Source organism: Pipistrellus kuhlii, unplaced genomic scaffold (assembly GCF_014108245.1).
Source record: "Pipistrellus kuhlii isolate mPipKuh1 unplaced genomic scaffold, mPipKuh1.p scaffold_m20_p_8, whole genome shotgun sequence".
In the NCBI taxonomy this organism is placed as follows: Eukaryota; Metazoa; Chordata; class Mammalia; order Chiroptera; family Vespertilionidae; genus Pipistrellus; species Pipistrellus kuhlii.
In genome coordinates this window covers 30,175-39,807 of record NW_023425584.1, presented here as the reverse complement: position 1 = coordinate 39,807, position 9,633 = coordinate 30,175, and positions in this window count along the sequence as shown.

Genomic DNA, 9,633 nt, shown 5'->3' with positions numbered 1-9,633 from the left:
CCGGGTGGGACTCTGCCTCTGGCCGCCTGCACCCCCTCCTTGTGCTGCGGTGGCTCCCACTCTCCTGGAGCCTGGACTCTGATTCCTGGGCCTCCGCCCCCCGGGGTCCCCACAGCAGGTCCCGAGAGCCCCTCTGTCCGCCAGTCCGCCAGTTGTCTCGTCCTGGTCCTCGGTCCTGGTCAGAGGCCCGGACTCTGTCAGAGCCGCCAGGAGCTCCTGATGGCAGGGTGGAGCCGGAGACACACTGTTAGGTTGTCGCTGATGGAGTGGGAGCTGCTTCGTTACATTGCGAACAGAGACCCCACACACCTGTCGGCAGCCCGCAGACACTACAACGTGCGTCGGATGTAATCCAATTGAAATCACATTATCGGGAACATCTTATTTTATCAAAAATTGAAATTATATCACCTTCCTCTTTTCTTAAATTAAAAAGCTAAAACCTTTTGTTTGTTCTCCCATGTTTGTGTAAAACTCAGTGATTTTAACCCCATCACGTTCCCGCGTGGCTGTGTCTGTCCCCGTTTGTTTACAGGGGAGAACTTTCCGGAAAGAGCTGGCTGGTGTGGGGGATGGCTCCTCCACGCAGGGGGCTGGGGGAGGGGGCAGTTCAGTGCCGGTGTGCCGATGCATGGACCCTGTGGGGTACCCCGGGGGCGGCACAGGCCAGAGGGCCCGGCCTGCGGGGGCAGAATTGGCCGCGGCACCAGGTGTGGCCCTGGCCAACTGCAGGTGGCCGTGACCTTGGGGCAGGCGTGGACGGCTGGACGGACGGCTGGGGCGTAGGCCTCTGAGGGAGGCTCAGCCCGGCCCTGGGCGTGGGGCTGGGTCTCGCCACCTCCCCCGGCTTCTCCCCAGTCTGCACCCAGCTGCCCCTGACCAGGACGGTCTCCCGTGGCGGGTGCCTCTGAGGGGGCGCTGCCGGGGGAGGAGGGACCTTATCCCTGACCCTGACCCTGACCCTTAAAACTAAATCGGACCCTAAACCTAACCCTAAACTTATCCCTACACATAACCCTAAACCTAATCCTAACCCTATCCCTATCCAAAACTCTAGCCCTAGCCTTAACCCTAACCTTAAACCTATCCTTAACAATAACGCTAATAACCCTAACGATAACCTTATCCCTAATGCTATTGCTATCCATAACCATATCCTTAATCCTAAACCTTTCCCTAACCCTAAAACTAACCCTAAACTAACCCTAACCATAAAACTAACCCTATCCTTAACCTTGTCTCTAACCCTATCCCTAACCCTAACCTTATCCCTAACCCAAACACTAACCCTAACCCTAAACTATCCCTAACACTAAACCTATTTTAATAATGACCCCAATTCTAACCCTATTCCTAACCCTAACCCTCATTCTGACCCTAACTCTAAACCTACCCCTAAACGTAAACTTACCCCTAGCTCTAGCCTTAACATTAACCATATCATAACCCTAACCTAGCCCTAGCTTTAACCCTAACCCTAACCCTATCCCTAACACTAACCCTATCCCAAACACAAAACCCAGCCCTAGCTCTATATCCTAATCCTAACTCTAACCCTAAACCTATCCTTAACCATAACTCTAATCCTATCCCTATCCCTAAACCTATTCCTAACCCTAACCCTAACCCTAACCCTAACCTATTCCTAACTCTAACTCTAACCCTAACCCTAACCCTAACGCTAACCCTAGCCCTAGCTCTAACCCTAACCTTAACCCTATCCCAAACCCTAGCCATAATCCTAACCCTAACCCTAACCCTAACCATATCCTTAACCCTAACTCTAACCCTACTCCTATCCCTAACCCTATCCCTAGCTCTAACCCATACCCTAACCCTAACCCTATCTTTAACACTAACCCAAACCCTAATCCTATCCCTAACCCTATCCCTAGCCCTAACCCTAGCCCTAACCCTAACCCTATCCTTAACCCTAACCCTAAACCCTAGCCCTAGCACTAACCATATCCCTAACCTTATTCCCAACCCCTAGCCCTAACCCTAACCATAGCCCTAGCTATAGCCCTAACCCTAACCCTAAACACTAGCCCCAGCACTAACCCCATCCCTAACGGTAAACCTATCCCGAACCCTAACCCTATCCCAAACCCTAACCCTAGCCCTAATCCTAACATTAACCCTAACCCTAACCCTAGCCCTAGCTCTAGCCCTAACCCTAATCCTAACCCTATCCCCTAACCCTAACCTTAAACCCTAGCCCTAACCCTAGCTCTAACCCTAACCCTAGCCCTAACCCTAACCCTAGCCGTAACCCTAACCCTATTCCTAACTCTAACACTGTCTACAGCCATATCCATAACCCTATATCCATAACCCATATCCATAACCATATCCATAACCCATATCCATAACCATATCCATAACCCATATCCATAACCATATCCATAACCCCACTGGCCCCCAGCATTCTAGCTTCTAGGGGTCCGGAAAGTTCTACATCTCTGACCACTGGGGACCAGGTGGTAAGAAGGTTGGGCTTGGTGTGGGGCTGGGGGTCCCTCCTGCTCAGCTTGTTGAGCCTGAACTTCAGGTGACCCCAGAGGCCAAGGTGGGGGGGTGTCACTGCAGAGAGGAGGGAGGGGAGGGAACGGGAGGGAGATGGGGAGGGGAGGGGAGGAAAAGGGAGGAAGATGGGGAGGGGAGGGGAGGGGAGGGAGGCGGGGAGGAGGTGGCCCGCGTTGGCTCCCAGCAGCAGCCAGGTCCCTGCTGTGGGCCTCCCCCTCTGGAAGTCACATGACCCGTCAGCTGACAGAACAGGATGACTCAGCCGGCAGCTGTCGGCCCCTGAAATAATGACAAAAACAATTAGCAATCCAAGCAGTAGCCTTTCCTTAATTATCTCCTCCGAGTTTAATTAACTAGCTAAATTATCAGCAGTAATGTAGGCATTAATTATGTCAAATTACAGTGTAAAACTCACAAAGTGTGGAAAATGTCAATTCAGCTCGGCTCACCTGCCAGGGGGTGGCGGGAGACGGAGGGGTGGACCTGCGCGTGGGTCCGGGGCCGCGGGGGCCGCGGGGGCCGGGCCGGGGCCGCGGGGGCCAGGCCGGGGCCGGGGCCGCGGGGGCCGCCGGGCGGGTGGCGCCGGCGCAGGGGCGGCGGGGGCCCCGGGGACCCGGGCGGGCGGCGGGGACCCCTTGGCTGGGACCGAGGGAGGGAGAGGCGCCTGCTCCGGACCAGATGGCCGGGATGCTGAATTATTAAATTATGAATATTAATACAAATCAGACACAAAAGAGGTAATAATTTTGCTGCCCTACAGAAATAATTAACATAATTTTGATAAATTACACGATAAGAGAATCTCAAAATGGAGGTAGATTTATCTTAATTAATATCTTGGACCCGCGCGGAAGGTAAACGGCTCCTGGGGGCTGGGGCGGGTGAGGCCGGCGGATGAGGCCGGGCCGGGCCTCTGTCACCGGCCGGGGGGCCGTGGGCCGGGGGAGGATGGAGGGACCAGGTGCACGGCAGCCCTGAGGGGCGGGCAGGCCCTCCCTGTGCCTCGGTTTCCCTTCCGGGACCCACAGGCCTTTGGCTCTGGCGGCCTTTGGCAGAGCTCTCCCAGCGAAGCCCCGGCTGCGCCGGCCGCTGAGCCGCACACCTGCCTGCCGCCCACACGGCCAGCGAGGCGCCGGCTTGTCCGTCTCGGGGGCGGTCTGAGCTGCGTCTGCGCCGCTCCCTGTGGCACCAGGGCGACGTCCACTCTGGAGACGGCAGGCTGCCCCTCCTGCCTCCCCCTTGCCCACTCCCCTCTCCCCAGACTTGTGTGAGGTCAGAGGCCTGGGCCTCAGGGATTGGCCAGGCCCCAGGTGAGGTCAGAGGCCTAGGCCTCAGGGATTGGCCAGGCCCCAGGTGAGGTCAGAGGCCTGGGCCTCAGGGATTGGCCAGGCCCCAGGTGAGGTCAGAGGGCTGGGCCTCAGGGATTGGCCAGGCCCTAGGTGACGTCAGAGGGCTGGGCCTCAGGGATTGGCTAGGCCTCAGGTGAGGTCAGAGGCCTGGGCCTCAGGGATTGGCCAGGCCCCAGGAGAGGTCAGAGGGCTGGGCCTCAGGGATTGGCCAGGCCCTAGGTGATGTCAGAGGGCTGGGCCTCAGGGATTGGCCAGGCCCCAGGTGAGGTCAGAGGGCTGGGCCTCAGGGATTGGCCAGGCCCTAGGTGACGTCAGAGGGCTGGGCCTCAGGGATTGGCCAGGCCCTAGGTGATGTCAGAGGGCTGGGCCTCAGGGATTGGCTAGGCCTCAGGTGAGGTCAGAGGCCTGGGCCTCAGGGATTGGCTAGGCCTCAGGTGAGGTCAGAGGCCTGGGCCTCAGGGATCGGCCAGGCCCCGTCAGAGGAGGGCAGTTTCGCTGTCCATCTTTGGTCTTGGTTAAGGACTTTGGGTTTGCCCTGGGCAGTATGGCTCAGTTGGTTGGTTGTCACCTGTGAACCAGAAGGTTGTTGGTTCAGTTCCCACCCAGGGCACATGTGTGCAGGATGTGTGCAGGAGGCAGCCAACATCCGTGTTTCTTTTTCTTCCTCTCCCTTCCTCTCTCTCTAAAAACAAAAAATATTTTTTAAAAAATAAAAGGACTTTGGGCTTGATCATAAGGGCTCCTGGGAGCCTTTGCAGGGTGTCAATCTGAGTGTTTTTTCTTAAATGTTTAATTATGAAATAAAAGTTGTCCCCACTTTTCAGCCGAGACCCCTAAAGCTGAGTACCGCCTCTTGGAAACACTACTGGGTAAGAAGGGTCTCTGGCCTGCCTCCTGGGCCAGGCCCCACACAGGGCGGAGACCCTCCCGACCCGCAGGGGCGGGGCCTGTGCCGGGGCGTGGCCTGACGCGGGCGGAGCCCGACTCCGAGGGGCGGGGCCCGACAGTGGGCGGGGCCTCTGGACCTCTCATCCCACCTCGGACCCATGCGGCCCCGAGCGCGGCCGGCAGGTGGCGCTGCGGCGTTTCCGGAGCCGTGCGGCCTTCAGGCTCGCTGGTGCCGGGGCAGGTCCCCGTGCACAGCAGACACGGGTGCACTTGGCTCCAGCACACCTCGGCGCAGGCCTGCGAGTCCCTTCCACACGCACACACGGCGCGGCTCCTCGCAGCCACCGTCACACTGGCCCCTCGCCCGGCCCTGCTCTCCCCAGCTCCCGGCTCCCGGCTCCTGCAGCGCCCTTAGCCCTCAGCTTTCCCTGCCCACAGGCCTCCTCCCACCTGAGGGCTCTGGAGCCTTCTCTCCGGCTCTCAGCTGCCCTGGCCGCTGGCTTCTCTGTTGGGCGCTCAGGGCTGGGCACTCACTCAGGGCTGGGGGCTCAGGGCTGGGGGCTCAGGGCTGGGCACTCAGGGCTGGGCACTCAGGGCTGGGGGCTCAGGGCTGGGCACTCACTCAGGGCTGGGGGCTCAGGGCTGGGCACTCACTCAGGGCTGGGCACTCAGGGCTGGGGGCTCAGGGCTGGGCACTCAGGGCTGGGCACTCAGGGCTGGGGGCTCAGGGCTGGGGGCTCAGGGCTGGGCACTCAGGGCTGGGCACTCAGGGCTGGGGGCTCACTCAGGGCTGGGCACTCAGGGCTGGGGGCTCAGGGCTGGGCGCTCAGGGCTGGGGGCTCACTCAGGGCTGGGCACTCAGGGCTGGGGGCTCAGGGCTGGGCGCTCAGGGCTGGGCACTCAGGGCTGGGGGCTCAGGGCTGGGCACTCAGGGCTGGGGGCTCACTCAGGGCTGGGCACTCAGGGCTGGGCACTCAGGGCTGGGGGCTCAGGGCTGGGGGCTCAGGGCTGGGCGCTCAGGGCTGGGCACTCAGGGCTGGGGGCTCAGGGCTGGGGGCTCAGGGCTGGGCGCTCAGGGCTGGGCACTCAGGGCTGGGGGCTCAGGGCTGGGCGCTCAGGGCTGGGGGCTCAGGGCTGGGCGCTCAGGGGCTGGGGGCTCAGGGGCTGGGGGCTCAGGGGCTGGGGGCTCAGGGCTGCTGCAGCCTCCTCCCCAGCTCACAGCTCGCCCAGCCTCCAGTGCTCACCTTCCTGGCAGCTTTTCTGGGCGGCAAGCCCTGAGCCCTGAGCTGGCGCTGGGGCTGTGATGAACACTGTGCCATGTGCACACGCTGAGCACCACCCCCAACACATACACACACACACACACACACACACACACACACATACACACATACACACATACGCACACACACATATAGACAGACACGCATACACACACATACATACACATAGAGAGACACACACTCACACACATACACAGACACAGACACACACACAGACACACGCACACACAGACACACACATACACATACATACACACACAGACACACACACACAGACGCACTCACTCACACACATACACATACACACAGACACACAGACATACACACATACACATACACATACATACACACACAGAGACACACACACAGACACACTCACACACACACAGACACACACACACTCACACACACACAGACACACATACACATACATACACACACAGACACACACACACAGACACACTCACACACAGACACACATACACATACATACACACAGAGAGACACACACACAGACGCACTCACACACTCACATACACACACACAGACACACACACATACACAGACACACATACATACACACACAGAGACACACACAGACACACTCATACACACTCACACACACACAGACACACACTCACACACACATACACAGACACACATACACACATACATACACACAGACACACTCACACACACACACACACAGACACACACTCACACCCACATACACAGACACACATACACACATACATACACACACAGACACACTCACACACACACAGACACACATACTCATACATACACACACACAGACACACACACAGACACACTCACACACACACACACACACACACACACACACACACACCGCAGAGGCCCTGAGGCCCGCCCCCTCCTGGGTGCAGCCGTGAGGCTCTCCCAGGGCAGGCGGTGGGTGCTCCCCAGAGCTCCCGCGGGTGTGGGGGTCGAAGAGCCGCCCTGGGCCTGAAGGACACGTTTCCAGCCTCGGCCTCTGCGCTCACGGGAGTCCCTGGCCGGGGCCAGGCAGGCGGCTCCGCCAGCCCCTGCGCTGCGGGGCCAGGCCTGGGCAGCGTCCCTCCCGGATGTCCCCGAGGACCGGCCTTTCGCCCGGGCCTGGCCGCGGGGTGGCTGAGGCTGGCTGGCCTCCCCGCCTCCGGGTGTGGGGGGGCGGGGGCCTGCGGGCTCCCAGGCCGAGGCCTCCGCTTCCCCACCCGCAAGGGGCACCTGCAGGGAGCCCCAGACCACGGAGGCGCTGCCCCGGGAAGCCTCGTGGTGCGTGTGTACACGTGTGTACACGTATGCATGCGTGTGTGCACGGACATGTGTATGCACGGAGGCACATACAGAGAATGGCTGCAGGATCCTCGCCACAGTGATGTGGCCGCCACGCACGGAGGCAGCCGGGAGGGGAGGCCGCGGAGCGGGGGCCCGGGGGCCAGATGGGGGGGTCCTGGGGTCCGGGGGGGAGGCCGGGGGTCCGGGGAGGCAGCCAGGGTGGGGGGGAGGCCACGCCCCTGCAGGGAACAGCGTGCACGTCGCCTGTCCCTCTCCCCCCCCCAGCACAGCGGTCCCTGCAGGCTGGCAGCCTGCACCGTCTGCGGGCGGAGATGTGGGAGCTCCCGGTGCAGAGAACACGCGGAATTAGACCTGCAGAACCGGGTCCCGCAGAGGAAGGCTATCACTGCCCGGGGGCCCTGTGGCTACAGCCCAGAGCATTCTGGGTGCAGAAAGAGTGTGCGGGTGGCAGGCTGTACCTAACCAGTAGGGGGCAGGGCACGTGACAGGCCTGCCTCTGCAGTGGGAGCGGGGAGGGGAGCAAGGAGGGGGTGGGCCGCCTGGGAGCAGGGCCTGGCGATGGGAAGGCCTGGTAACGGGAGGGGCCTGTCTGGGGGTGGGGCCTGTGAATGGGAGGGGCCTCTCTGGGGCGGGGCCGGTGAGTGGGAGGGGCCTGTCTGGGGTGGGGCCTGTGAATGGGAGGGGCCTATCAGGGCGGGGTCGACGAGTGGGAGGGGCCTGTCTGAGGGTGGGAGGGGCCTGTCGGGGTGGGGTCTGTGAATGGGAGGGGCCTCTCTGGGGTGGGGCCGGTGAGTGGGAGGGGCCTGTCGGGGTGGGGTCTGTGAATGGGAGGGGCCTCTCTGGGGTGGGGCCTGTGAATGGGAGGGGCCTCTCTGGGGCGGGGCCGGTGAGTGGGAGGGGCCTATCGAGGCGGGGCTGATGAGTGGGGGGGCCTGTCTGAGGGTGGGAGGGGCCTGTCTGAGGGTGGGGTCTATAAGTGGGAGGGGCCTGTCGGGGCGGGGGCTGAGAGTGGGAGGGGCCTGTTGAGGGCGGGCAGAGCCACAGGCCAGGGTGTTGCTGTGGCCTCTGGTCCACACGGATATTGTGCCTCCCCATGGGGTCGCCCATCTGCCTGTGTCCTCACTCCAAGCGGCTTCGGCTCAGGGCTCCGAGCAGTGGGGCGTGTTTCTTCTTTCTCTTTTTATATGTTGTTGTTTTTGTTGCTTAAAACGTAAAAAACAATAGCTCCTGAGAGAGAATTCATCCCACGTTGACTTGTATTCCCTGAAGCTGTGCTGGAGGCCCACCACCATCCTGTGAATGACCTTCTTTGGAATAGGGCCTGCGCCGGAGAAGTCAGCTAAGACGGGGTCCGGGGCTGGCCCTGACAGGCCTGGGGTCCTTCTCAGAAGAGGAGGGGCCGTCCGTGAGGACAGGCGGGTGCACAGCCACCCCAGAGCTCGGGCCTCCCAAGCGACAGGATGAATCTGCAGTTCGGGTCGCCTGGTCTGTGGAACCCCTGCCACGGGGGCACCAGGCCCCTCCAGAGGGCCCCTGGCCTCCGGGCGGCGTGGGACTCGCCCACGGGCTGAACTAACTCGCTCTCTGGCTCGTGTGGCGGCTGCCCTGACCCCTGGGGCCAGCAGCACTGACCTCCCAGGGCCGACCAGTCCCAGAGACAGAAAACCTCACCCTGAGCACACCCCGGTGCCAGCCCCACACTGCGGCCTCTGGCCCTGCCCTCGCCACCCGGGCCCGGGCGCCAGACGGCTAGGGACAGATGTGCCCCCAGAAGCTGCTGGAACGACCGCAGCAGCCAGCCCTGCGCCTGCCGCCTGCCTCAGGTGCCCAGGGGAACCACGGCAGAGACTCTGGTCCACGCTGCCACTCCCTCGCCCTGTCCCGGGCCAGACTCTGGTTTCCAGCACTGAGTGTAACAGTGTCTTCCTCAGGACACTCGGCTCCCAAAGCGAATGAGAACAAACCCACCGACACCCGCCCAGTACAGCCGGGCACAGCGGAGGACAGGCAGGAGGCCGGGCCCAGCAGGACCCTCCCCAGGCTGGCTCCCCAGGCTTCATCTCCCTTAGACCTCACGCCAGCGCTTCCACAGAGGCTGTGACAGATGAGAAAAAGAAGGCTCAGAGAGGTTAGGCAACTTGCTCCAGGTCACACAGCAAACCAGTGGTGCAGGGAGGGTTGTACGGAGAGGGACCTCATGGTGGACCGATTCCAAAGGTCCGGACCCCATGGGTGAGGTGGCCTGGGTGGTCTCAAGGCCTCCCTCC